The sequence below is a fragment of the Ictidomys tridecemlineatus genome, chromosome 5 (genome assembly GCF_052094955.1).
Source record: "Ictidomys tridecemlineatus isolate mIctTri1 chromosome 5, mIctTri1.hap1, whole genome shotgun sequence".
In the NCBI taxonomy this organism is placed as follows: Eukaryota; Metazoa; Chordata; class Mammalia; order Rodentia; family Sciuridae; genus Ictidomys; species Ictidomys tridecemlineatus.
In genome coordinates, this window is record NC_135481.1 from 160,353,912 (window position 1) to 160,379,990 (window position 26,079).

General features: G+C 38.6%; 1 long non-coding RNA gene across 1 annotated transcript in view; it reads left to right on the top strand.

Moving 5' to 3' along the window:
* Positions 1 to 17,429, top strand: part of LOC120886270 (uncharacterized) — a 73,822-nt gene extending 56,393 nt beyond the window's left edge. The window contains exon 2 of the long non-coding RNA XR_005729109.2: positions 13,028 to 17,429. This is a non-coding gene — a long non-coding RNA (uncharacterized LOC120886270). The remainder of the gene's footprint in view (positions 1 to 13,027) is intronic.
* The last annotated feature ends 8,650 nt before the right edge of the window (positions 17,430 to 26,079 follow it).

The following is a 26,079-nucleotide window of genomic DNA, read 5'->3' on the forward strand; positions in this document are numbered from 1 at the left end:
AGCATTTTCTCCTATCTGCCTCCTCTTTCTTTAGTTCCTCTTTTTCCATGTTACATCCCATTGCATACATCTGAAACTTCCCTGTCCCCTGTATTTCTCCATTTAGTGAAACCCCAATGCATTTATGAGAAAGGCCAGACTTTATGATGCCTGAAAGAAAGTCTCTCCCTGGTAGGAACTCCACTTCTTTTCTCTAGGTGCACCAACCAGTGTGGTTTCCTTCTGCTTCTTGAAAAGCTTCTAGTTCTTTCTGCTTATGCTGTTTCCACCAATATCCTCTATTAACCCTTCTTTCTGTGAAGACTTCAGATCAGTTTCCACTAGTGTAAGAAGGCAACTTTGACCTCCAAGAGAAGAACAGTCCTCTCCATTCTGGAATCTCAGTGCTAATGCTTCCCCTCACAGCATGAGTTTTAGATAGATTTTATATCGATGAGCTCTATGAGGGCAGATGAATCTCTCCTTAACTGACAATTGAATCACCAGTGAATTCCACATTTGTTGGAATTTGAAGCACATGGCACATACTATGGAGGCTGGGCCACTCCAGCTACATTTTGCCAACACAGCAAAATCAACCACCTGCTCCTGGTGGTGAATGGGTTCAGAACATGCAACTTCAAAATATATTGCTTTGGCATATTTTGAACTGGAGGAACTTGAGAAACACAAGGTAGAAGAAGGACTAACTCCCCATATTTCTACCTATGAGAAAGGTACCCTCCCTGAAGCAGAAAGAGAAGGACATTCTTATCACCAGAGAGTGTGAGTCCAAGACAAATGGATTTCTATAAACAAACTCACTAAAATAAACCTTCTCATCCATTGGTTCTCTTGTATATTTTCTAGTTGCTTTCCCACAAGTTACTACCCCAAGGTAAACCCCTTTGTCTTGTCATTTCTCTACAAACTGATCCATTTCTTTGTTTAAAAAGGATATAAGCTCTTGGTCCCAATTGCTTCTTTGGGTGTTTATTTTCCTTCTCATGTGCACATAAAAATGTTTTCTTTTCTCTCATTAGTCTGTCTTATGTCAGTTTACTTCCCAGGCCCAATGCCTAGGAAGATAATGGAAGTTTTTCATCTCCTACAGTGGTATATAGCTAATAACAGCCTGTCTGCCCATCCTTGTTCAAAACTGGCTAAGGAACAGGTGTGCTGCACTGGAAGATTCCAGACATTAGCATTCAATGGATTCATGAGGCAAACAAGATGAAATTAAAGTCAGTCCTCAGGCATTCACTATGGTGAAGGGAAGATACTCCGACTTCCGGCAGGAGCATGTGTGCTCAGAGATTGGTTGAGGTCTGAATCCCAGCTGTGGCTGATGGGTATATCTTTAGTGAGCTTTGTCCAGAGCATCCGAATCACTAGAGTGGTCTTAGCTTGGATTGGAAGGTTGAGGCCATTCATTTATATAAATTGGCAATGTCCAAGATGCTGAAAGTGAAGCACTAACCTTTTATAGCATCATCTGTCATTGGCACCTTTGTCTACAAAAGTTTATTAGGTCATCACTGAGATTACAAACAATGAAAGACAAGGACCATGATTTCAGATGGGAAAGCTTTTAAAAGCAAAACTAGAATAAAATGCATAAGTAAAGATATAGATGGACTTTTGGCAGCTGAAAGTAAATATGATATGCTCATTCACTCTCTCAACCAAGGCCAAGAGAGGAACAAGAGAGCATTCACAACAATTTGGTGTGCTTTAGCTTTGTGTCTTATTTATTCTTTGTCTTCTTTTTCTTCTGACTTAGCTGGTCCAAAAAGAATTGTGTTTATTTTGCATTGAGAAGCTCCATCCCTTGGGTTCCTCCTTGCTTTGAGCAGCAGGAAAACCAAAAAGGAATGAATTCTGAACACTCTAAGAAAAACAGAATTGTGGAAATACACTGGAGACGGTGTTCAAGAAGAGTTTATTCAAGTGAAACTAGAGCCTTTGTAATCCTGCCAAAGCCAGTGAATCCTGTGGCGTCTCCCCATGGAAAGCATCCATGCTCCCAGCCAACAGGGGCCCTTGCTTTCCTTCTAGTCTGCTCAGGAAGCCTCTGGTTCAGTCAGGTTTCGTTATTGCTATTCAAAGACTTATTATTCAGGCTTCTACTTCTGCTAGGCTCACACCAGTCTGCCATCATTTGGGCATTTTCTTGTTTGCTGGACTTGCTGTCAGAAGGTGGGCAGCAGAGGAAATGAATGGAAATACCCATGAACAAACCATTGTTGCTACTGCTAAACAGACTTGAAAAATGATTGGGCCAAACAGGAGGTAGAAACTCATGACCTAAAGGAAGGTTCAGGATACTCTGGGAATTTTAAGAACTCATTTTATCACAGTCTAGGATGGAAATTTGACACCTGACTATACTGAAATCAGAAAGGAGGCAAAGCTTGGAAACAAACTGGTAAAAAATAAGTTTACACCAAGTGAATGGGAATTTGACTTTGGGGACTAAAGGAAGAAGGGAGGATGGAAAAGTGGTAGATCTGTGTACTGGGATACCATTCTCTTTCAGAAAAAGTCTGTCCATAGCCCCTTACCTCTGAAGTAGTCAAATGATTTCTATCACGTGAACCTCAGTCACCAGCACCATGTTTGATGACTCCAAGAGAAGCTATTGGATCCAATGCAACCTCCAATCTGCATGAGCATGCCATGAAAAGTTGAACTTGGAATTTGAATGAGGAAAATTGGAACACTCATTTTACATAATAGAATTAAGGCCGAGGAAGTCTTACTGGGTCGCATTCTACAGAAATTACAATGGAGTAGACAATCTGAAGAAAATTATGGATAGTAAGAAGTAGGTTCATTAGCATACATGGTAATTGCACTGTAAAGGTCTAGGAACCCTGTTGCTGGTGCTTTGGGAGCTGTCTCAAGACTCTACATTTCCACTTGTGCAATTTTCCAGTGATTATCACTGAAACTACACAAGACCTACCTTACAATGACCTGTTAGGAATGAAATTGTGGAGATATCTGTTGGAGGGCAAGGTAAGACAGAGCAAGCTGACTATTTCCCAGTCGAACTCTGAAAGTCAAGGACTGTTCTACCTATGTTCATTCTTTCATTCCCCCTTTTCATGTTCTATAGAAAACAATGACATAAGGAGGTGACTTTGACAAAGTTAAGACATAATTGAATCTTGTCTTCTCTATTTAATAGTATTTCTTTCTATCTTTTAGATGTTTTCATGAAGAATTAAATACACATAGAATACATCTTAAGTGTATGTGCTTGAGTAATTTTCACAAACTGAACCCATAGATGTATGATGTAACCAGCAACCAGGTCAAAAATAGACCATCACCAGTTTACCAGAAGCTCCCTTGTATCTACTTTCAGTCAATAACCCCTTCCTAGCCAAGATTACTACTCTTCCAATCTTTAACAGTTGAGATTAGTTTTGCCTATGTTTATAGTTATTATCAAAAGAATCCTAAAGTACTCCTACAGTTTGGATCTAAAATATCTCCCAAAGGATTATGTGTTAAAGTTTTGGTCCCAGCCCATGATGCTATGAGGACATGGTGGAATCTTTAAGCAGTAGGGCCTAGTGGGAGGTTTTCCAGTCACTGGGGATGTGCCATCAAAGGGGATTATGGGACTTGATCTCTTTGTCTTCTTCTTTTTCTTTCTTTCCTAGATACCAGGTGAAAGGTGTTGCTCCATTATGTGCTTTCTGCCATGATGTGCTGCCTCTCCACAGGCCCCAAAGCACATGGCCAACCATTTGGACCACAACCTCCAAACTTGTGAACAAAAACAAATCTCTTTTAACAAATTGATTTATCTTAGGTATTTGTTACAGTAACAGAAAGCTAACTAACATGAGTATGTACTTTTTGGTGCCTAGAGTTTTTCACTCAACATTTTGCTTTTGAGGTTCATTCACATTGTTACTTTTAACAATATATTTCTGTGTTAACTAGTATTCTATCATGTGCATATACCACAATTGTCCATTCTAGTGTGATAAACGTGTTTCAGCTTGGGGTTATCATGAATAATGCTGCTATGGCCTTCCATGTATAACTTTTACTGAAAACACACACACATTTCTGTTGAATAGATAGGAAGAATGGAATTGGTATATGATAGAGTATTCAAATCTTTAGTGTTCATGGGCACTGTTAAAGAGTTTTCCATTAGTTTTCTCTATAATGCTCCCTTGTTCCTATTTCAACCACCCTTCTCATGTCCCTGACCTCAATGCTTGCCTACTGCCTCTGATTGATGAGGCTTTGGTTGAATGTGCACACGCACTCCCACCCTGATCTTGCATCAAATATTCGGAAACTTTTTCTTTGAAAAGGAAACTTTTTCTGTAATTCTGCCTCTATTCTTTTAGTACCCAAGGTGATGGATGAAATGACTCTAGAACCAAATCTGCCTTCTAACAGAGGCATTATGGACTAAAGGGCACCCTGTATAGGTTCCCACTGTGGTTCCCATGTCTGGACCTCTGATCATTCTCTTTTGTGTCTGACCCAATTTGGTGCTGACAGAACTCCATCAAGTTTAAATTTTTTTTTTCCTGTGTCTTTTGCCTTCTGAAACTCTCTCTACAAGACCTGGATTGCATTACCCCTGCTCAAACTGAGTGCCTCAACACTTGGTGTTACAATGTCCCAGATGTTGTCTCTCCTCTTCCGGTATCCATCACTGAAAGATTTGGTGCCCACAAGCATTATCAGTTAAGCAGGTGACTTCTTTCAGAGAGGTAGCATCTTCAGATCTAAGCAATGGCAACTTTGAAAACTGAGCCTTCTGGCCCTCACCAAGGGTTCCAACAGTGCCACATATTTATTTGATATAGTTAGCTGCTTACCCATAAAGGAGAGACCACTAGGGGAAACATTTTGGGAGAGTATATCTTTCATCATCCCTCAACTTCTGTCTCTTAGCTACTGCTGCATTTCAATGACACTCAGCAGGACTCTATGAGTTCCTGTATTTTATTTATTCACTAAGGGTCTAACAAGGTTGGGACTAGTTCCAAGGTATTTTGGAGACATGATGGCAGTGGTTTTGTTCATTGAATTTTAAAAATGAATAATCTAATAAAGTACCTAATTTATTATATTTCACTATGTACTAATTAATCTTACAAATTTTATTCATGTTTATACTATAGCTGACTCAGTTTTGCCTTTTTGCTTCTATATACAGTTTACTTTACCAAGTATTTGTTGGCCATGTATGAAGCATTGCAACTTGCAGTCCCAGCCCTCAAGGAATTTATAGAATTTAGTCCTCAAAGAATGACTACTTCTAAAGTAATTAAGGACACATCAAAGATTTTACCAGTAGTTCAGTGTTCAACTTTCCCAGAAACAAACCCCAAGATGAGAGAATGAAGTCAAGTTGTTTGAGGGTGTTACAGTGGGTTGTTGGTGCCTTGCCCCTACCCCTCTACCTTGCACCCATCTAGGTAGACCTCAGCCAGTAATTGAATAATGGATAGAGTAGGAAGGATGGGGCAAAGGTCAGTCTCTTCAAACTTAAGAAGTGGCAACTTTGTGATGTCAGTCATACCACAGAGCTCCCCATGGGAGCAGGCTGAAATCAGTTTTCTGAAACTACATCCTTGCTCAACTTCTTTCTCTGACCTATCCTGCTTCTTTTACATTCTTATGACTTTCTCCTAAGAGTACTTCCCCAATAAATCACTTGTGTAAGAATCCCCAGCTCAGGCTCATCTTCTAGAGAACCTGATCTACGGTAGAAGCGAATCTCAGGAACCATCAGTAGAAGAAATTATATAGGGAAAGACAACAAAACAAGCTGCAATATCAATAGATCACCCTGGGCAACTGGGGCTTAATCTTTCTGGAGTATGGTTGTCATTTTAGAAAATACAAATATAGGATGCTGTGTTAAATTTGAATTTTTGATGAGCAACACATAATTTTTAGTATAAAACTGTTCTGTCCAATATTTAAGATACATGTAACTAAAAAATTATCATTGGACAGCCTCTGTTTTACCTAGCAACCCATCTCTGCCGTCCGCAAGGAGAAAGAGATAGTCTAGAATATGCCTGAAAGTTTTCCCACTCAAGGGGTGAGGAAGCTAGAGTACTCATCCTCCAACTGTTATCCATTACCAACTAATGATCCTGATGATATTTCTGGATTGATTCAATCATAAGATGAGAGAAGGTCATCAAACAGAGTAGTGATCTTGTGAGAAAAAAGCCCTCATCAGCAAGAAATAGTGCAATAGGATACTGGCAGGTGACCAATGGAGTCTGCTGCACTCCACAGCTGAAATTGGGATTTCTCTGAACTCTTGAAAGCGAGGTTAGATGAAAAAGCATCTCTTCTCTACTCATGTCTCTGGTTGGATCCAGATCATGACCACAAGCTATGAAGTAGAGGATTAGGCTGAAAGGAACTGTTACATTAAATTATGACATACTGAAAGGTGCCTATTTGTGTGTGTATCTGACAGAGAAAAAGAAAAGTCAGTATTTACTATTTCAGAAGTGGCATAAGAAAATAAAGATTGCCTGACCTGTCATTTTCACTAAAAGTAACGGTGCAATTATAGGAAGAGTCTGGGTAGTTCTGAAATTCTTTCTGAAACTAGGGAACAAGTTCTGTTTCCATTTTCATTTAGAATAATGAAGCCAAATGATTGTCTCTTCATCATCAAGGCCAATTAGATTTTCAGAATTCTCTTTACACCAATAAGTGTCAATACTATGGGTATGTATTTTTATCATCAGTTCATTGAGTTTCCATATGCCATCTGCTCAAACACATGGGGAATGTGCATCTTCTCATTTTTTCCATTCTTTGGGAATTGTTTAATCTCTAATCAAAGAAGATTAGAAGCCAGAGAGAATGAACTAGACATAATTTCAGTGTTATTTCTTCATTTGTTGGGTAAATATATGCACTCTTTTGGTCTGAAGGGCCATGGCCCCACATGGGAAGAGTCAAATTTATTTAGACTGTGGCAAAAAAATCATTTCTTCCTTTCTGGATTCTCTTGGATCAAGCACCAGTTTTAAATTATTGGGAATAAATGTAATTTGGTCTTGTGGCCTGTGTTATATTTAGTTGCTGTGGGGAAAGGGCAAAGCATATTAATAAAATAAAATGTCTTTTAGCAGGGTGGCAGAATTCAGAAGTTCATTTCCATTGATTCTAAACAACACCAAAGACATTTGGAGTCTTTTTGTATTCTCTTCCTTAAAAGGTGGATATTTGGGCTGGGGGTGGGGCTGGGGCTCTGTGGTAGCACACTTGCTTGGCATACATGAGGCACTGAGTTTGCGTCTCAGCATCACATATAAATAAATAAAATAAAGGTCTATCAACAACTAAAAATTTTTAAAAAGTTAATATTTTATTTGATTACTTTTTAAAGGCAGGTAATGGGCCATATCACAGCCAATGGACCATAACCTATCCAAACTAGTCCATGAGTCAGTTAGTTGGCTGTTTCACTCCTTGTGCCATTTTTATCTTGAGAAACTATGTGAGTAGACAGTAGCTAAGACCACCATGTAGAGCTGCAGAGGTTGTCTATGAGGCCATCCAATCAGAAAGTTGTATTTAGGCTGAAATCTAGCCATACTCCATAGATAAAGCCATGTGCTCTCCCATTTCTCTCTCAGAAATGGCTCCTTTCTCAGTAAATGCAAAGTTAGTTGAATGGATTTATGTTAGTCATGATCATAGTCTTCAAAAGTTAGGGAGACTTCTGACTTTAAAACCAAGTTATTCAGGTATTCCTGATAAGTTTTTCACTATTACCAATTCTACTCTATGCTTTAAGACATGGCAGTTCATTATACTATCCCAGATCACTGTGCAGAGTTGCAGAGACCTTCCCCTCAATATCTCCAGAAAAATACAAAGCAGTTTAGCTCTTATACAGAACAAGAAAAATGACTACCAGTTCTCTGAGGTGGATGGAATGGCCTTATTCTTGTGGACAAATTGGGGTGAGTCATTCTCCAGGTCATATGAGACCTGTCCATCATCATAGATTTCTTGACCCTCAGTGCTGGTATAACAACCTCTGTAGCACAGCCCTTTTGAGGATAATTCTTTGGTGACAGGCTAGAATTGATGGGTGCAAAGTAATTTTTACCACATGATGGTAACATAAATATGGTGTCCAGAAGGCTAGTGCAAATTTAAACTTTAAATACTATAAGATTACAACAAATAACATTTGAAAGGTGAATTAAAATTTTTTAATAGTAACAAGTTCTCATTAAATTCAAATTTCTGTGCTGTGTCACTCTAGTCAATTTTTTAATGTTATAAATTTTCATCAATTGCTGTTCAGTGAGTGTCCAAAACATACATGACAGTTTGATATGATTTCCACACTGAAACAGTCTAATGGCATTAGATTTAATGATGATATGGTCAAAAAAGAGGACTTGTGAGTGACATCTTAGAATCTACTGCACATAAAAAATTAAATTAGGCATGGGGATATAGTCCAGTGATAGAGTACCTGAGGCCTTGGGTTCAATCCCTAACATAGAAAAAAATTATAATTAAATTTAAAAAGTATTATTTTAAATTTATGAAAGTAAATATGTATAAAGCAAACTTAAAACATTTTCAAATTCTATGTTTAATAAAATTGTAGCATTTACGCTTCTGAATAATGTAAGTTATTAAAGTTTAAAATTGTTTAATAAAATTGTAGCATTTACGCTTCTGAACAATGTAAGTTATTAAAGTTTAAAATTGTGTAAAGACTTTTGGCACACTTCTGTGGTCCTGTATGGTGACACAGAACTTTCACCTGTGATTTCATTGGGTGTCACAGCGTACTACAAGGACAGTATTATTGTCTCCACTTTACAGTCCAGTGAACTGAGTCTCTACACCTGTGCTGCCCAACAGAGTAGCCACTAGCCCTGTGTGGTGAACCTAGACTAAATTGTTCTGTTAATGCAAAGTGCATACTAGATTTGGAAAATTCGATGTCCCTCAAAAGTATGTAAAATAATTCATTAATATATATATATTTTTTGTACCAGAGATTTAACCCTCTTACCCACTGAGTCAGAACCACAGGCCTTTTTATTTTTTATTTGGAGACAGTGTCTCACTAAGTTGCTTAAGGCCTTGCTAAGTTGCACAGGCTGACTTTAAACTTGCAATCCTTCTGCCTCAGTCTCCAGAGACCCTGAGATTATAGACATGCACCACTGTGCCTGGCCTCATTAATTACTGTTAACAATTGACTATGCATTGAAATTAAGTGTTTGAAATCAGTTTAAATAAAAATATTGAAATTAATTTAACCTGTTTTACTTTAATTCTTTTGTTTTTCCATGCTAGGGACTGAACCCAGATGAGTGCAAGAGCTCTACTACTGAGCTGTATCCCCCACTCTGTTTTTTCTTTTCTTTTTTTAAATTCATTTTAATGCAGCTACTAGAAAACTTAAAATTACATCTGTGTCTAATGGTATATTTCTATTGGATAGTATTGACCTAAGATCATCAATGTTAGACACCCTCCAATATAAATCTGCCTTGTGTTCTATTTCACAATGAGCAATTAACTGGATTGATACGCTGTTCTTTTGAGGACACCTGAATTTTCTAGGAGACTTTTAAAACCTACAAGTTTAAGTTAAAGTAATGGGGTTTTTGTTTGTTTGTTTGTTTGTTTAATGCTTGAAATTTAGAAGCTGTATAGTAACTTACTCCACTGAGGGACAAAATCAGTCCTTAAGGGGTTAAGGGGACACCAGAAAGATTGCCCTGCATCTCTGCTTTCAAGAGCAGCAGTTTCTAGAAGACTCTATTCCTCTATTGATCTAGGAGGTGACACCAGTACATCCACAAAGCCACCAACAGGGACAGCAGCATCAGATGAGAAACTGTAGCCAGTCTCTTCCTTTAAGGAGGAAGGAGAGCTGGGTTGGTGTGTAAACTCCTTTCCTTGGCTCAGTCATGCTTTCCTGATGTACATTAGAGAACCTTACGAATATCAAGAGATCCAACATAGGATTCTAAGTGAAAAGTTTCTCTCCCCTAAGACTTTGCATCTTGTACTTCAACAGCTACTTTAAGCATCTGGACAATCAGAGAGAGACCCACCTGATATCCTTGAGTGTCCACTTAATTGTCAGTCAAGTGGGAGAGACAGCACCCTTCTCACAGGATTATTGTGTGGTTTAAATAAGATGAGAATTACAAAAGCCACCAGCATCAGTGTAGTCTTTGCTGCATAATAAATGTCTCCAAATCTTAATAGCTAAAATAAAAATTGTATTTCTCAAGATTGTGTGGTTGACCTTGGAGTTTTGTTGCCCCAGATGAGTGCATGCTAGGTAAGAGCTCACTCATGCAGCTTTATTCAGCTTCTGAGTTTGCAGGGTTTCTTTCCGTGTGGCCTTTCATTCTCCAGGAAGATAGACTAGGCTTCCTCACATAGTGGCAGCAACATTCCCAGAGGTAGGACTGCAAAGAATATCCCTTATCAAGCCTCTACTTCAGTCCCATATGCTGACATACCATTGTTGGAAACAAGTCACATGGCCACTTCTTAAATCAAAGTAAGCCAAGCCTATACCAGGAGGTCTGTTGTGTTAAGGGCTGTTTATTTTAACAACCTACCATTTACTGAGTTCTTACTATGTGCCAGACACTGGGCTAAGCATGTCATATATATTATGTCATTTAATATTTCAACAACCTGGGTGCAGTAGGTGCCTGTATCTGCATTTATAGGCATGAAACTGAAGTTCAGCAAGATTAAGCAACTTTCCCAGGATCCCACAAGTAAACACAGCCAGGCTTCAGGATGGACCTAGCTCTGACTACTTCTCACTAAGTATTAAGGATGGTGGAAGGAAAAGACGGGAAGATTCTGCTACCTGCAGTGCATCAATTGCCCTCAAGAATAACCTCTGGCTAATGTCTAAGAGACCTAAAGAAATAAGACAAAAAGCTTAAGGAACTCTACATCCCAGCTTGAAACAATTTAATACATCTTCCGTTTCCAAGGGTATGTGTTAGCACAAGAAGTCAAAGAACTAGACTTCAGAATCTGGAGTGACCTGTTATTACATGACTCCATCTTTAAGGTTGTTGGAAGTTGATAAGAAGTATGAAACCCACTGAGATTTTGGTAATATTTGATTTCTCCTTTTGCCCAATTCCATGTTTGTTTTTAAACCCCACATGTAAGAAAGTGAAGATATTAGACAAATTACATATTCCAACCAGGAGATAAAATCAACAAAAGTGATCATAGATGAGCCCAGCAGGATGGGAACGCCATTATCTTTATTAGAAAATAGGGTGTGACTTGGAAAGTAAGCATCTCCATAGAGAAGTAGAAATCCTGTCCTTAGATAAAAATTTCATTAATGATTCTTTTCTCAAAAGGGGAGGAGAAGGAAAGATTTGCTGAGATGGAGACTGCAGAAGCAGATAGCAGCCGTCTCTGGTTGCAGCCTGTGCATATTGGGGGAAGTCACTAAAGGTTACATGAATGAGGATCGTTAATATTCACAGCGGCATCTGGTGCTATGTTGCCAGGAGACAGTAATGAGAACAGAGCATCTTCCAGGTCTAATGGCATTGCGGCTGCCACATCAATCCTGCCGTCCCCAGAAATAAGATCTCTATCATTTGCAAACAGGGAAGCGTTGGTGGCTTGGCTGTCATTCTGGAAGGTCACTAAAAGATATGCAGATGAGTTGCCCATATTTCTTGGGCTGACACCTACCAGGTCCCCTGAACAGCTTTGCTTTTTCAGGGGCACCATCTGACAAGCCAACTTATAAAGGGGTAGAAGGAACTGGGTATTTGCTCTTGATTCTTGAAATTCTTTACCAAGTTTGAGCTTCTTGGATTATATTTAGCTCTGAATATTTGTCACATGCACTTCTTTAGAGGCCTTCAGCCCTGCCAATCTTATACTCTCATAATTTGTATGAAGGTCATAGCTTCTTCAACTGTAATCTCCTGAAAAATAACACCAAAACAAGTAATCATGATGGGCTAGAGGCATAATTCAGCTTGCCTGGTGTGCACAAGGTCCTGGGTAAGAGCCCCAGTATTGCTAAAAAGAAAAAAAAAAGAGAGAAATAAAGAAAGAAAAGGAAAAAGAAAGTCTTGTGCTTCAAACCTTGAGACAAAAATTCAACTTAAAGTGTGAGTTGGCTAATGGATTCTTAAAATCAGAGAGATGTTCCAGGATCTTTCCTGTCTGCACTCTCTGTACACCCTCCCTGACAGGGCCAGAATTTTTTTTACAGTTAGAGGCTGGATAGGTACACAGCCCCTTTTATATTTTTTTCACCATTTCCTACTTCCTTAGTACTTTTAAATACACTCTCTCATCTTATCATCACCACAACTCAATACATTAAGTCATTAAAAATTATTCATTTCATATTTGTTATATGCCAGGGATGAAGGAACAATGGTGAACAATGCCAGACAGAATCTTTCCCTCATGGAAGTACCAGTGGTATACGCAGGAGACAGACAATGAACAAATGCACAGATCAATTCCTGCCTTTGTTCATACATTCAACAAATCAGTATTGATCACCTATTCTGTGCCAAGTATCCTTGTAGGCATCAAGGATACAACATGGAATGAGACTTAAAAAAAAAAAAGTCTGCCTTTTAAAAAGATTTCTACTTAATACCTGGGACAATAAAAACTTAAAAATGGAAACCTATTCTAGCTGGAAATAGATGCAATGAACTAAAATAAGAGAGACTGGTTGGGGAAGAGTTGGGCTATTTGATCAGGTGGTCTGCGAAGCCTTCCCAAAGGAAGTGAGCAGATATGCAAAAGTGTCACCAAAACAGTAGTGCACTGAGCTAGCTTACATTGATTCCTGAGAACCAGTAGGGGCATGTCTTCTCAAGTTCATGTTCAGGGACATCCATTGGTAGCTCAAAATCAGGTAGGAGAAAAATTAAAAATAAATATTGTAAGGGAAATATTAAATGCAGGAAAGCATATATCAATATGTAAAAATGTATATTTTTATATATTTATACAGGACAAAATATCAGGAAGGAGGAATGGCACAAAAGAAACCAGAAAATGCTATGAACCAGGACATTGTCCTCTCCACCAGCATCAGTCCTTAAGCATTTAACAACAGCCAATTATAAGCAGATACCCAGAGAAAGATTCATCCTGGCAGAAGGACATCCAGATGAGCAACCTGAATTGCAAGGGAGCTTTGCTTGTTTATTCAGAAAGAATACCAGAATGTCTATAACATTTGTTCTCCAAAATTCCAAACCAGCAGCATCAACATGGGGTGAGACATTTTTGGAATCGCACACTGGGATGTCCCATCCCAGACCCACTGAAACAGAAGTTCTGGGTATGGGGCCCTAAGTCTGGTTTCCAAAAGCCCTCCAGGTGAATGTTATTCACAAGAAACTTTGAGACCTACTGATCTACACAGAGCACAATTATCAAATAGGAAAGTGCTGGGAGATTAGGAAATTAATGATGACTTAATTGTGTATAGTCCTACAGGTTTTGATAGGGTCTTGTGATAGTAAGATTATGTGTCAACTTGGCTAGGCCACAGTTCTCAGATATTTAGTCAAATATTATTCCAGATGTTCTCCAAGAGTGTTTTTGGATGAGATTAATATTTAAATCGGTAAAGTATATTGCCCTTCATATGGTGGGTGATCCTTATCCAATTAACTGAAGGCCTGGATAAAACAAAGGACTGATTTTGCCCTATCATGAGGAAATTCAGCCAGCAGATAGATTTCCATTCTTACCTGGATCTCCAGTGTGACAGTCTACCCTACAGGTTTTAGATTTGTGGACAACCACCATGATCACATGAGCCAAATCCTGAAAATAAATCTTTACACACACACACACACACCATGATCACATGAGCCAAATCCTGAAAATAAATCTTTACACACACACACACACACACACACACACACACACACAAATTGTTCTGTGGTTCTGTTTTTCCAAAAAGGTAGTACATGATCTAAATGTTTTACTCCCAAGTTTGTAGGGAGGGGTTGTTGAAAAGGAGGCTGCTATTACCCAACATATTTTCAAAGCATCCCTGTATAACTGGGGTCCTTTGGCCCAAGGGCAAGGTCGAATCTTCAGCCCTTTTGTGTACAGCCAGGAGCTAAGAATGGCTTTATAATTTCAAGATATTATTAATCCACACACACACACACACACACACACACACACACTAACACGCACACAAACATTAAAGAAAAAAAAGTATGTCTCAGAGACTGTGTTTGGGGCCCAGAATATGTACCATCTGGTCTTTTACAAAAAAGAAAAATATCTGCTGATTCCTTTCCTACAACATCATGTGCTTCCTTATATGAAGCACTAACATACAATATGGCTTCAATGCCATTTTTTTTGCCTTAGGATTTAACCCAGGGCACTTGACCTCTGAGCCACATACTTAGCCCTTTTTATTTTTTATTTTGAAACAGGATCTCACTAATTTGCTTAGGGCCTCCCTAAATTGCTGATGCTGGCCTAAAATTTGCGATCTCCCTACCTCAGCCTCCCGAGTCACTAGAATTATAGGTGTACACCACCACAGGTTGTACTTCTGTTCCATTCTTGCCACCAATACACAATTTGAATTTATCATAAAGAAACATCAGAAAATTTAGATTGAAGGAAATTCTGTAAAATAACTCACCAGTCCTCTTCAAAAGTGTCAAGACCATGAAAAACAAAGATTGGTGAATGGTTCAGATTAAGATACATTTAAAGAGAAAAAAAAAACAATCAAATGCAGTTTATAATCCTAAATTGGAAACTTGACCAAGAACAGAATATTATTGCAACAGTTGGTAAAATTTAAACAAGGTGTATAGATTACCTAACATATTATCAATATTAATTTCCTAGTATTCATGCTTCATCTAAAAATTAATAATGTGTCAGTACTTTGAGAAACCAATGAAGGGAACACAAGAATTCTTTATATTAACTCTGCAAATTTTTTCACTAAATTTTATATCATTTCAATGAGAAGTTTAAAAATAACAGTCTCTAAAAACAAAGGTGAATAGTTAGTTACTCTTTGGACAGTGTAGCAGAAAAGCATATTCTTTGAAGACTATAGCAGAGCATTATATTGGCTTAGATTCATCCAGAAGCATAGAGGGCCTAGAGAGGACAAGTAATGGATTTAATTGGGATAATATCTGAAGTTAAAGCTGATATAACTTGACTGCATTAGAATTCTCTCTTTTATAAATGAGAGTCCTCCAACTGGACCTACTGACTCTCATAACAGGATGACAGGCATGGCTGGATTCCACAGCTCAAATACCATCATCATGCCCTCTTCCTCTGTCTGTTTCTGCTTTTCTTTATATTGACATAAATCTCAGGTTGCTCACAGTATTTTCAGGCTTATAACCTTACAGGTAGCAAGAGGAAAGAGGGTTTTTCTTTTCTAAGTGGTCAAACATGAATTTCAGAATAAAGTAATGATCCTATTCCCATTGCTGGACCAGCTTCTTTGCAGATTTGTACTCAGATTTCTAGTATTAAATCATCTGATCATGGCTAAAGCCAGGAATGGATGGACTCATCTTTACCTGAAACTCAATGAAGACATGGATTATTTCCTAAAAGAAAGGGTGCTTCATGTGGAAGGAGGTGGAGGTAGAGAAGATGCAGTTAACCAAAGTCCAATCTGGTAATGTAGTTAGTACAAGTATTTTAGTATTTGAGGACAAATTCAAGTGACCTGATGGTGAATAAATGTGTGCGCAAATGATCTAATCACTGTCTTAAATTTTTTTCTGGTTTCTCATTGTCAGTCATGGAGATCTCTCCTTGGACAGGTCTATGTCACATCCTACAAAGAGAAATTTTAGTAACTATTGTTAAGAATTAAGATGTACTTGCATTTTTTTTTACTTGCCAAATTCCCTCCAAACTCTTTTAGAAAAACAAACACCAAATGAACCTAAAAATTTAAGTCTCAGAACTGACATTTTAACCCTTCCTTCCTCCAGTCTTTGCCCCACTTGCTGAAAGTGAGACTGTGGTTCATTCTGCCTCCCCTCCATCTGTTATCCTGACATTCAATTACCACTAAAGGGGAAAAGGGGAGCCAAATTGATGTCCTCCAGGAGGCCAGAACTCTGTGGAGCTCCCTGCAGCCCAGTGCATTCATCAATCTTTGTGTCTGCACAGCCCAAAGGGAAGGCTGGGGAATTGAGAGTTTGAATGAAGATGGGGCAGCAGGACTACACAGGGGGTATGGTAGGAGAAAATTTGGAAAATTCCCCATGAGCAGCTTCCTCAGTTTTGATATATATCAGCTCACAGAGCCTTGCCCAGAGGTACAGTGATAACCAAGCAATAGGGAAAAGAAAGGGAGAGGAGTGAGCTAAGATTTTTTGATTGTCAGGATGCTTGTCTAGACAGGGCCTCCTGAGGCACTGTCCCTTGGAGTGGACAATATGTCCCTTGGAGTGGTCTTGGCCTCATCTGTGAACATCCATGATTACGTTATTTCTTCTTCCATTTCTGATCAGAAGGACTAGTACACAAGCCCAACCCATCAAAAACTAGTCTGCGTGTGTCAGAATGATACCAGTGCATACGCTCTCAGTGGATGAGATACTACTTCAATATTCAAAGTTCTGTGTGTAAGGAACCTTTTCCCCAGAATAAAGAGAGTTGAAAAGACAAAGCAATCATTAAAGGGTCACTTGCAGGTGTTTCCGGGAGGCAGAGTTTCTAGAATAAAAGGAGATGGGCAGTTTTGTGTGATCATTGGTCCTGTTCATGGCAGTCTAGCTGGTGAACTTTTCTATCCACGTTCTCTTTCCAGGAATAAAATTGGGGCAGGTAAGGCAGGATATCCACCTGCCATCATATGGGTGGAGACTGGAAGAATGTTTGCTTTCTCACTTTCTTTTTTTTTTTCTCACTTTCAATTTGTATTATTATCAGGCACAAACAGCTCCTGCTCGAGTTCGCCAAGAATACAGTTTATCTTTAATTGATTATGAAGTTGGTGCCTTCTTGATGAGAGTCTAGGTACAGTCTTGAGCTCTTAATTTAAAAAACATCTCAGCCTCTTCATCCAAAACATTGTTCTTAATTTCCAGTTGCCTGTATTGAACATTCCCAGATTATGGAGTAAGCCTACTTTGGATCCCAAAAAGTCTTGGGTGTTAGGTTCCAGACTCACTGTGTTGGTTCATTATGAAAATACTTTGGGCTGGGGATATGGTTCAAGCAGTAGCACGCTCGCCTGGCATGCATGCAGCCCGGGTTCAATCCTCAGCACCACATACAAACAAAGATGTTGTGTCCACCGAAAAAAACTAAAAAATAAATAATTCTCTCTCTCTGTCTGTCTCTCTGTCCCTCTCTCTCTCTCTCTCTCTCTCTCTCTCTCTCTCTCTCTCTCTCTCTCTCAAAAAAAAAAAAAAGAGGAAAATTGTTTCAATTTAAATACTACTTTAAAAAAAAAAAAGGAAATACTTCCTGTATTTACTCTTCATCAGGCATTGGCCCCCTCTGTAAGATTATACACACATGGCAGGTGACATATCCTCTTGCCCAAGGATATAGGAAGGAGTGAAACCTCTGTGTTGGTAATTGACATAATCCTAGCTAATGTCTGAGAGAAGTCCATAGGAGTCTTTGTTAGTCTTTTACTACCAAAAGGAAATAAATTCAGAGTAAATGCACCAATTTCTTTTCATTGAACAGTTACATACTTACAAACAACACCTGAAACAAAGGGAGTCATTTAAGAACCACAAAGGAGTTAACTTGATGTATTAAGAACTATGTAATGTTTTGAACGACCAACAATAAAAAAAAAAAAAAAGATTTGCTAAAATTCAGGTAGCTGAGAAGAGGTAGAATGTTGATCCTTAATGACCTTGTGGAACCACTGAGTTAATCAAGCCTGGTGCCGCTCTTCAGGGACATTTAATTTTGAGAGGTTATCTCCTTGCCAAATAAGCCATTTTGAGATGCAATTTCTGATCTTTGTAGCTGGAAGACTCCCCTAACTGAGATATATGGATAATGAGATCTAGCCCTACAATTGGCTATTCTATCTATCTATTTGGGTCACTATGGACAAATCATTTAACCTTTCTATAACTCTATTTCTTCATCTTTAAAATTGACAAGTTGAAGGAAAGGTTTTCAGCCTTTTAATCTGGACATTTGAAATTTCTGATTTCTCTTTCGTAGTTTTTACTAAAAAGAAACCCCTAATACATTCTGATTTTTGTTTCTTGTGCTCTCAAGTCGAGTGAATTTCCCCCTTTGCTCCTCAATTCTGAGGTTTGAATAAAATTTTCTGTGTGTGATAATTTAATGGGTAATGATAAAAAATAACCTATTCTTAGAACATGCCACCCCAAACTATGCCACATTGACATAAGGTTATTTTGAGTTGAAGACAGCTGGGAAACAATAGATATAGGGAAAAAACCTTGTCTTACATCTGCCTAAATGCAAAAGATGAACTTTCCTTTGAGATAAGTGATCCTCTGTACCAGGAAGAGGGGACTAAATCTCTTCACCAGAGATGAGTGATACTAGGATAAATCAGCATAGAGTTCTTATTAAGATAATCCTTATTTTCTACTAGTTTCACATATTTTCTAGTCACTTTCCCATAGTCTATTAACCTGAGAATCCCAAATCCTCTTTCCTTTGTTTAGTCACTTCTGCACAATTTATTGTCCTTTGTTAAAATGGTATATACGCCCCCACATGTAACTGATTTTTTGAATATTCACTTCTCTTCTGTCAAGCTTCTGAGTAAAAATATTAACATTGATAAAAGTTGTAATTTTGTCCTATTGTTCTGTCTTTTGTCAGTTTAACTTACAAGATTCAGGTCCCAAAGTTTGAAGTTCAGAGAAAAAAAAAATTCATCCTCCTGACAAATTCCCAAAACTCTTAAGTATCCTCATTAATAAACATAAGAGCTAACAACTCTAAGATACATTTCAATTCAAACATCCCACAGAATTTCAAGAAAACATATTAGGATTACTTCTCAATAATAACCTCTGTTCAATGCCTTTATAAAACAACACATTTATTTATATTTATAAACATTTTGACAAAGGATGAAGTTCTAACTCTTACTCTGTGATGTCTACCCAGCTCAGACAGACATATGGCATTGAAGATCAAACCATCAGTGATCCTCAGCCTTTAGCTCTTCTCTAAAGGACTTGTTCCTGCCATGGAAATGGACTTTCTTCAGGAAGTAAAAACAGTACTGAATAGTGCAATTAGGTCACAGCACAGAATACAGAGGCTAGAAGAAAGGAAGTTAAAGGTTGTAAGCCCAACAGTGAACCAAGGAACAAATGGAAGTGGGGAGTATTTCAAGAAGTTATTATAATTCTCTAGATCTCAGCCCTCTTGACAAAAAATGGGAGAAAGACTACACCCCCAAACACAGACACAGGCATGCACACACAATCCCTTAACTGTCAACTCTAATGGAATGAATATTCCTGATCCTTGAGAATACAGCCTTTTCACCATGGAAAAGCCAGTTAGGTGAACCATGCGGCCAATTTACAGAGAAAAATCTGCCATGTTAAGACCTGTGTTTTCGCTCACAGTTACATTGATTCTTGCATAAGAAAATGAATCACATTATGATTTCTCTAAATTAGGAAAGCTAAATGCTTGAGAATTAAAAATAGCTGCAAAATTACATACTTAATATCAGATAATATCTTCATAAATACCATTTTTCTCATAAACTCAAGATCCTCTTCTATTTAGAAATTTATATACCATGCAAGATTAATACTCCTGCTGACTATGTTTTAGTTTATTTAAAGTATGAGGGATTTTAACAAACACACAGGTGTAGTATAAAAAGAAATTCAATGTCAACAGTAAATAACATAATGCAATTAAACCAATTCCTATTTTGGCCACTTTGATATAAGGTCTGTAACTAGACCAGGGTTCTATGAACATTTAAAGTGGGGACATAATCATGAGTCTCTTGAGACTTGTTAAAAATCTTAATACCTCTGGGCCTATCCCATGTATTTACTTTTCTACTCCTTGAGAATGAGTTTCATGCAAGGCAAATATTGACAATGGATTATTGTTATTCAATCTGTTTGAAGTAACATAGAAAAGAATAATTTGCAAGTCTACTACTGATGATATTGGTTGATATTCAATTCATGTGAGAAGATGACTATAACATATGATTTGTATCTGAAGTTCAGGCCATAGGAAACACTACAACATTAGAATTCAGGCTGCTCTTATTTTTATTGTTTCTGAATAAAAATATAAAAAGTTTTATATGAAGACTATCAAAATGTGGGTTTTCCCAACAGAAGCCTGGGCTGAGCTTCTAAGGTATAGGAATTGCATTATTGGTCAACCTGGGCTTACTCTTAAATAGAAAAGCCTAGGGATGTGATTTAGGTGGGATCACATAGAAGCTAACTCCAAGACAAAGCTGTTTGGGTATTTTGAAGGTAAAGGCAGGAAGTATCAATTTGAAAAGGGAAGAATGAGACCAGAAGGGAAGGAAGCTATGTTTGGAGACTTCTGTGAGAAAGACAGGATTTTCATGCAAGAAATTTGAAGGGAAATGTAAAAAATGTGAGAGCTGGAAATATGAGAGTTGTTCAGATGGAGCCACAAGTCTTACTCTGTGGAGGAGAGAAAAGTAAGAAGGGTCAAGTAGGGAAAGTCCCAGGTTGCATTGCATTTCCAAGAAAATTTTGTCAAAGTGGTTAGGGAGACCTTGGACCAAAATCAGCAGAGCTCACAGTAATTCACAAACATGAACCTGTCTTACTGTGCCTGCTGCACTGAGGGGTTGGCAGGGAACAGTCAATGGGAAGTACAGATGCAGAACCAACACAGTGACGAATTTCAGAGGACATTAGTGAAGCATGCATCAGTGATCTGAAAGCTTTACTTTCAGGGATACTATAGCTGTCAATTCAGGGTACAAGGGTTAATGAACAGCTTAAAGACATGGTCAAGTAGAGTTTAAAACTACTAGTGAGCTCTGGGAGATTGTATTGAACACACACTGGGAGATGCTGCATTTAAAGAATAAGAAAACTGGGGTATTTATTGCCTGTGGGCTACTCCTGAGGCATTAACTGCCTAGCACTGCATAGAGGCTGAGACTGCCCCTAGAGCCAAAAACAAAACAAAACAAAAAGCTCTTGGGGAAGAGTCCAAGATGTGTAAGTAGGAAGTAGGGAGCTATGTGCATGCCCAGAATGGCATGTACAGAGGGGTACAGGGAATATCAAAGACATCCCAAGTATTCAGGGCATCCTTACAAGAAAGGGAAAAACAGAATGTCCAAATCCTGCATAATCTGCCATGAACATATCATGGTGCATAGACTTCCTACAAGGCCTTGTTCTAGCAGGGTCAGTCCAGGAGTAGTGGTCACTCTTCCAAATGAATAAAGCCAGCAGAGATCAGAACCATGACTCTGGTCACAACAAGGCAACCCTCTGCCTTTAGTCCTTCAAAATATCCAGTCACGGGGCAGCAAGCACCATGGAACAAAACTTCCAAATTAATGCCTTTCATGAAGTCTGTTTAAGACAACAGACACACACTAACTCATCACTAACCAATCACTGGTCTAATTTAGGCCAAGCCTGGCATACTATGTGTTAGTTATGATTTGGATCTGAAATGTTCCCCAAAAGCTCATGTGTTGACAGTTCAGTCCCCAGTAAAGCAGTATTAAGAGGTGGAGTCTCTGGGAAGAGACTGGATCACTAGCACTCTGATGTCAGTAATCCATCAATGGATTCATAATTTAATGGGCTATTGGAGGTGGTGGTAATTTTAGGACGTGGAGCCTAGTTGGAGGGAGTAGGTTATTTGGGGTGTGCCCTTGAAGTATATGTTCTTGTCCCCAGCCCCTTCCTTTCCCTCTCCCTCCCTCCCTCTCTCTCCCTCCCTCCCTCCTTTTCTCTTCCTCCCTCCCTCTCTCCTTCCCAGCCTCTATGAAGTGAGAAATTTATCCACCATGTACATCCTGCCATGATGTTCTGCCTCACCACCGGCCCAAAATTAAGGGACCAGGGACTGAACCATGAACCAAAATAAATATTTCCTCCCTTAAGTTGAGTTTTCTCAGGTATTTTGTCACAGCAATGGAAAATTGGCTAGCACACCATGTTTATTGAAAATGTTGCTACATTTTCATTGAGCTTAGAGCTTAGTGCAAGGGACGATTTTGGTCCCCTTCAGCCAGGAAAAAGTTTGGTGAGTGTTAGAAGAGAAGATGTCACATGTTCCAAGTGTGAGTTGGTGATTTCCTATCAGCATTATGTACTCCCAGGGCATAAACCATCTATATTAAAGTAGAATTTTTAAGACAATATTAAAAATCAGGTAGAGGGCTGGGGATTGGGTTCAATCCCCACCACCAAAACCAAAACAAAGAAAGTCAAATAGAAATGTTTAAGATCTTCCTCTGTTACTTATTATTCATTTAATTATCAATTAATTAATTGAAATGACTCATTTTCATTAGTGGATGTAAATAATTCAGAGATGTTGTCTCAACTTTCCAGTCTTTGCCCTTGTCTGTCTTTCCTCATTTTCATACCAATTCAGTAGTGGTTTCATTGCAATGGCAGAAGCCACCCTATTTCAAAAGGAAAGGGAAGGCAGCCGCAGGACTGTAGGCAGAATTTTAGGGAAAAGCTTCCAGACCCACCCTGGAACAGGCCTCTCAAAGCAGCTGCTGCCCCAGTTCCAGACAAGAAGTCTCAGACCCTATTCCTGGCTCTTGGGCCACAAAGGCTCAACAATGACCCAACGGACAGGAAGCCACTGTCACATTAGCTCCAGAAATACATCACCTTGGCCTTAGTCAGTCCTGATAAATGGATTTCTCTGAGAGCCTGAAGCCTCCGCAGGCAAGTCACCATCTGCCATGACTACATGGGCCCACAGAAACACAAGGGGGTGTGAAGGAACAGATGAAGAGTGTCTATCTCATTACTGCTTTCCAAACCAGTGGATGACTGCTGGGAAGAAACATGGACCCTCAAGATGCAGGGGAGTCTGGTAAATGTAGTCTTTCCTTTTTGCGTCTCTAGCAGTGTGGCTGTGAGAGGGTGGAATGGAGTGGAGAAAGCTCAGTTGTGAATACGTGCTCCACTTTTCACAGATACTCAAGCATATCTTCATTTGGAAGCTTATTTCACACTAAAGTAGAAATGATTGATAATGGTCAAAGTGGTCTCTCCAGGTAGACCAACATGAATTGGAAATCTAAAAAATGGCATGACTTTTTATTGGGTGAAAAAAAAGTAAGCTTCAGGAAGATATTTAAAAATTATACCACATTAGAAAAAGTATGCATGCACACATACATACACCTTCCTCATTTTGGAGCAGTCTACATTTAGAAAAAGAGGCTCTTGAAGGTTTCAGAGAAAGAATATTTCCAACCCCTTATCCCTAAATAGCACAGAAGTATTCAGTCAGCTTAGGGCCTACAGTTCAGTGTCCACACCCTACTTCCTCACTGCTGCAACCTGACTGTGTGACAGAAGGACAGCAGACCTCTGCAGGACAACATGCTCCTGCATGCGCAGCCATCATACACACAAGGGACTCAAACACACAAGCAACTTTAAGGCGTTTGGGACACACTACCCTATAATACGAGAAAATAACAGAAGAGGAAGATCACACTCGCCTTCCCCCGCTCTCTCCCCTGAAGCAGGTCATAAAGCTCTCATGGGACAGGTATTCTCCCAAGTCTGTGGCAGAATATCTTGATATCAGAAGACAGAGGAACACAGAGAAGAATCAGAGCAAAAAGGTCAAGTTAAATCTCCCCTCAGGTTATTACTATTAGATCATACCTCCTTTGTCTGACCATATCTTCATTTCCTTATAAAGGTTCATGTTGTTATATAAAATTTCCATTAAATAAACTTACATGTCAAAAAAGTATGTGCATGTACATACATGTTTTTGTACCTGTGTGCATATACTCAAATGTACAAAAACATGTTTATATAAGAATTATGTAATTCCACTTTTCTCTCTCTTTCCCTCCCATCTCGTGCCTCTGTTTAATGTCAATCTTTTCTTCCTGCTCTTCCTCCCTACTCTATTCTTAGTTGCTCTCATGGAAATGGAAAGAGACCCTCATTGTTATAAAAAACTACATAAAAGAGGTTGTGAGGGGAATTGGAAGAAAAATAAGGAGAGAAATGAATTACAGTAGATGGGATAGAAAGAAAAGATGGGGGGAGGGGGATAGTAGAGGATAGGAAAGGTAGCAGAATACATCAGTCACTAGTATGGCATTATGTAAAAATGTGAATGTGTAACCTATGTGATTCTGCAATCTGTATTTGGGGTAAAAATGGGAGTTCATAACTCACTTGAAACTATTGTTCGAAGTATGATATGTCAAGAGCTTTGTAATGTTGTGAACAACCAATAAAAAAAAAATGAACCAAAAAAAAAAAAAGAATTATGGATGAATCAGATATGTAAGTACAAATATAACATAGAAAATATTTAGAAGGACATTCTTTCCACCCATTAACAATGATTAACTCTGGGTATATGAGTAAGATACAATGTATGAGAGAAATTACAGGTTCATAATGTCTGAAAGTTTTGTAAAGAACCCAAATTATCTTCTATAATATTTTAATGTTAAAATGTCTCAAACCACATCTTGTGGGAAAAGTCATGGCAGGTCTTCTGGGGGTGTCACATGGGCATTTACACATGTAAAAAAATCATTAAATGGTATATTTAAGGTTTGTGTCGTTTATTGTATGTAGCTTATTCTTCAATAAAGTAATTTTTTTTCAAGTACTAGGGATTGAACCCTGGGGCACTTTACTGCTGAGCTACATCCTCAGACCGTTTTATTTTTTATTTTGAGACAGGGTCTCACTAAGTTGCTGAGGCTGGCCTAAAACTTGCAATCCTCCTACCTCAGTCTTCTGCGTCGCTGGGATTACAGGCATGCACCACCGCACCTAGCAATAAAGTAAAATTTAAAACTAACAAACAACTTATGCAGAGAAAAGGTGTAACAATCTCAGGCACTTAGATAGTATGAAAGATCCCATGGCAGCCACACCTAAATATCATCAAGTTATATCTTCAGGCAAGTTATTTATCTTCTCTGAAACTGAATTATGCTCATCTGTAAGATGGATATATATAATAGCATCTATCTCAGTGCTATATGGTGAGAAAGAAATGAGTTAATTCACATAAAATTATCATGATTGTGGAGAGTCATCTTGATGTATAGTTGTTTTCTAGGACTACTGTTACAAATTACCACAAAGTGAGTGATTTAGAGAATTTTTTTTCTTGTTGTGGTGCTGGGGATCAAACCCAGGGCCTTGCACATGCTAGGCAAGTGCACTGCCACTGAGCTATGTCCTCAGCCAAAGTGTGTAGTTTAAAACAAAATAAATTTATTTTCTCTTGGTTCAAGAAGTCAGAAGTCCAAAATAAAGGTGTTGGCAGAGTCAGTTCCTTCTGGAGATTCAGAATCTAGCCTCCTAGGTCTCTGTCTTCATTCCCACGTGGACTTCTTCCCTTCATTTTTGTCTTCCTGTGTGTCCTTCCCTTGTCATATAAGCACATCGTTATTGGATTTAGGGAACACCTAATCTGGTATGACTTCAACTTTGCCAAGACTCTGTATTCAAATAAGGTTACATTCTGAGGTTCCAGGTGGGGATAAATTTGGGGTTAGGAAAACCATTTAATCCACAGCAGTAAGACATCATTATTCAGCTCTAATGCTTCCAAATATGTAAAGCACAAGGCCAGAGGGTAGGGTAGAGTGGTTTCATTTTTCTAAGAGGCAGTCAGGAATCAGAATCCCTGACTACCAGTATTTTTAGACTTTCGTTTATTGTTTTTAATAAAAAATAAAGTGCCAAGTGAGGATAAATCACAAAACTTCTGTGGCTGCTTTCCAGCCTGTTAACTTGACAGCAATATCATTTTATATAAATAAAAGGCGAACTTTTATCACAATCAATAATAAAC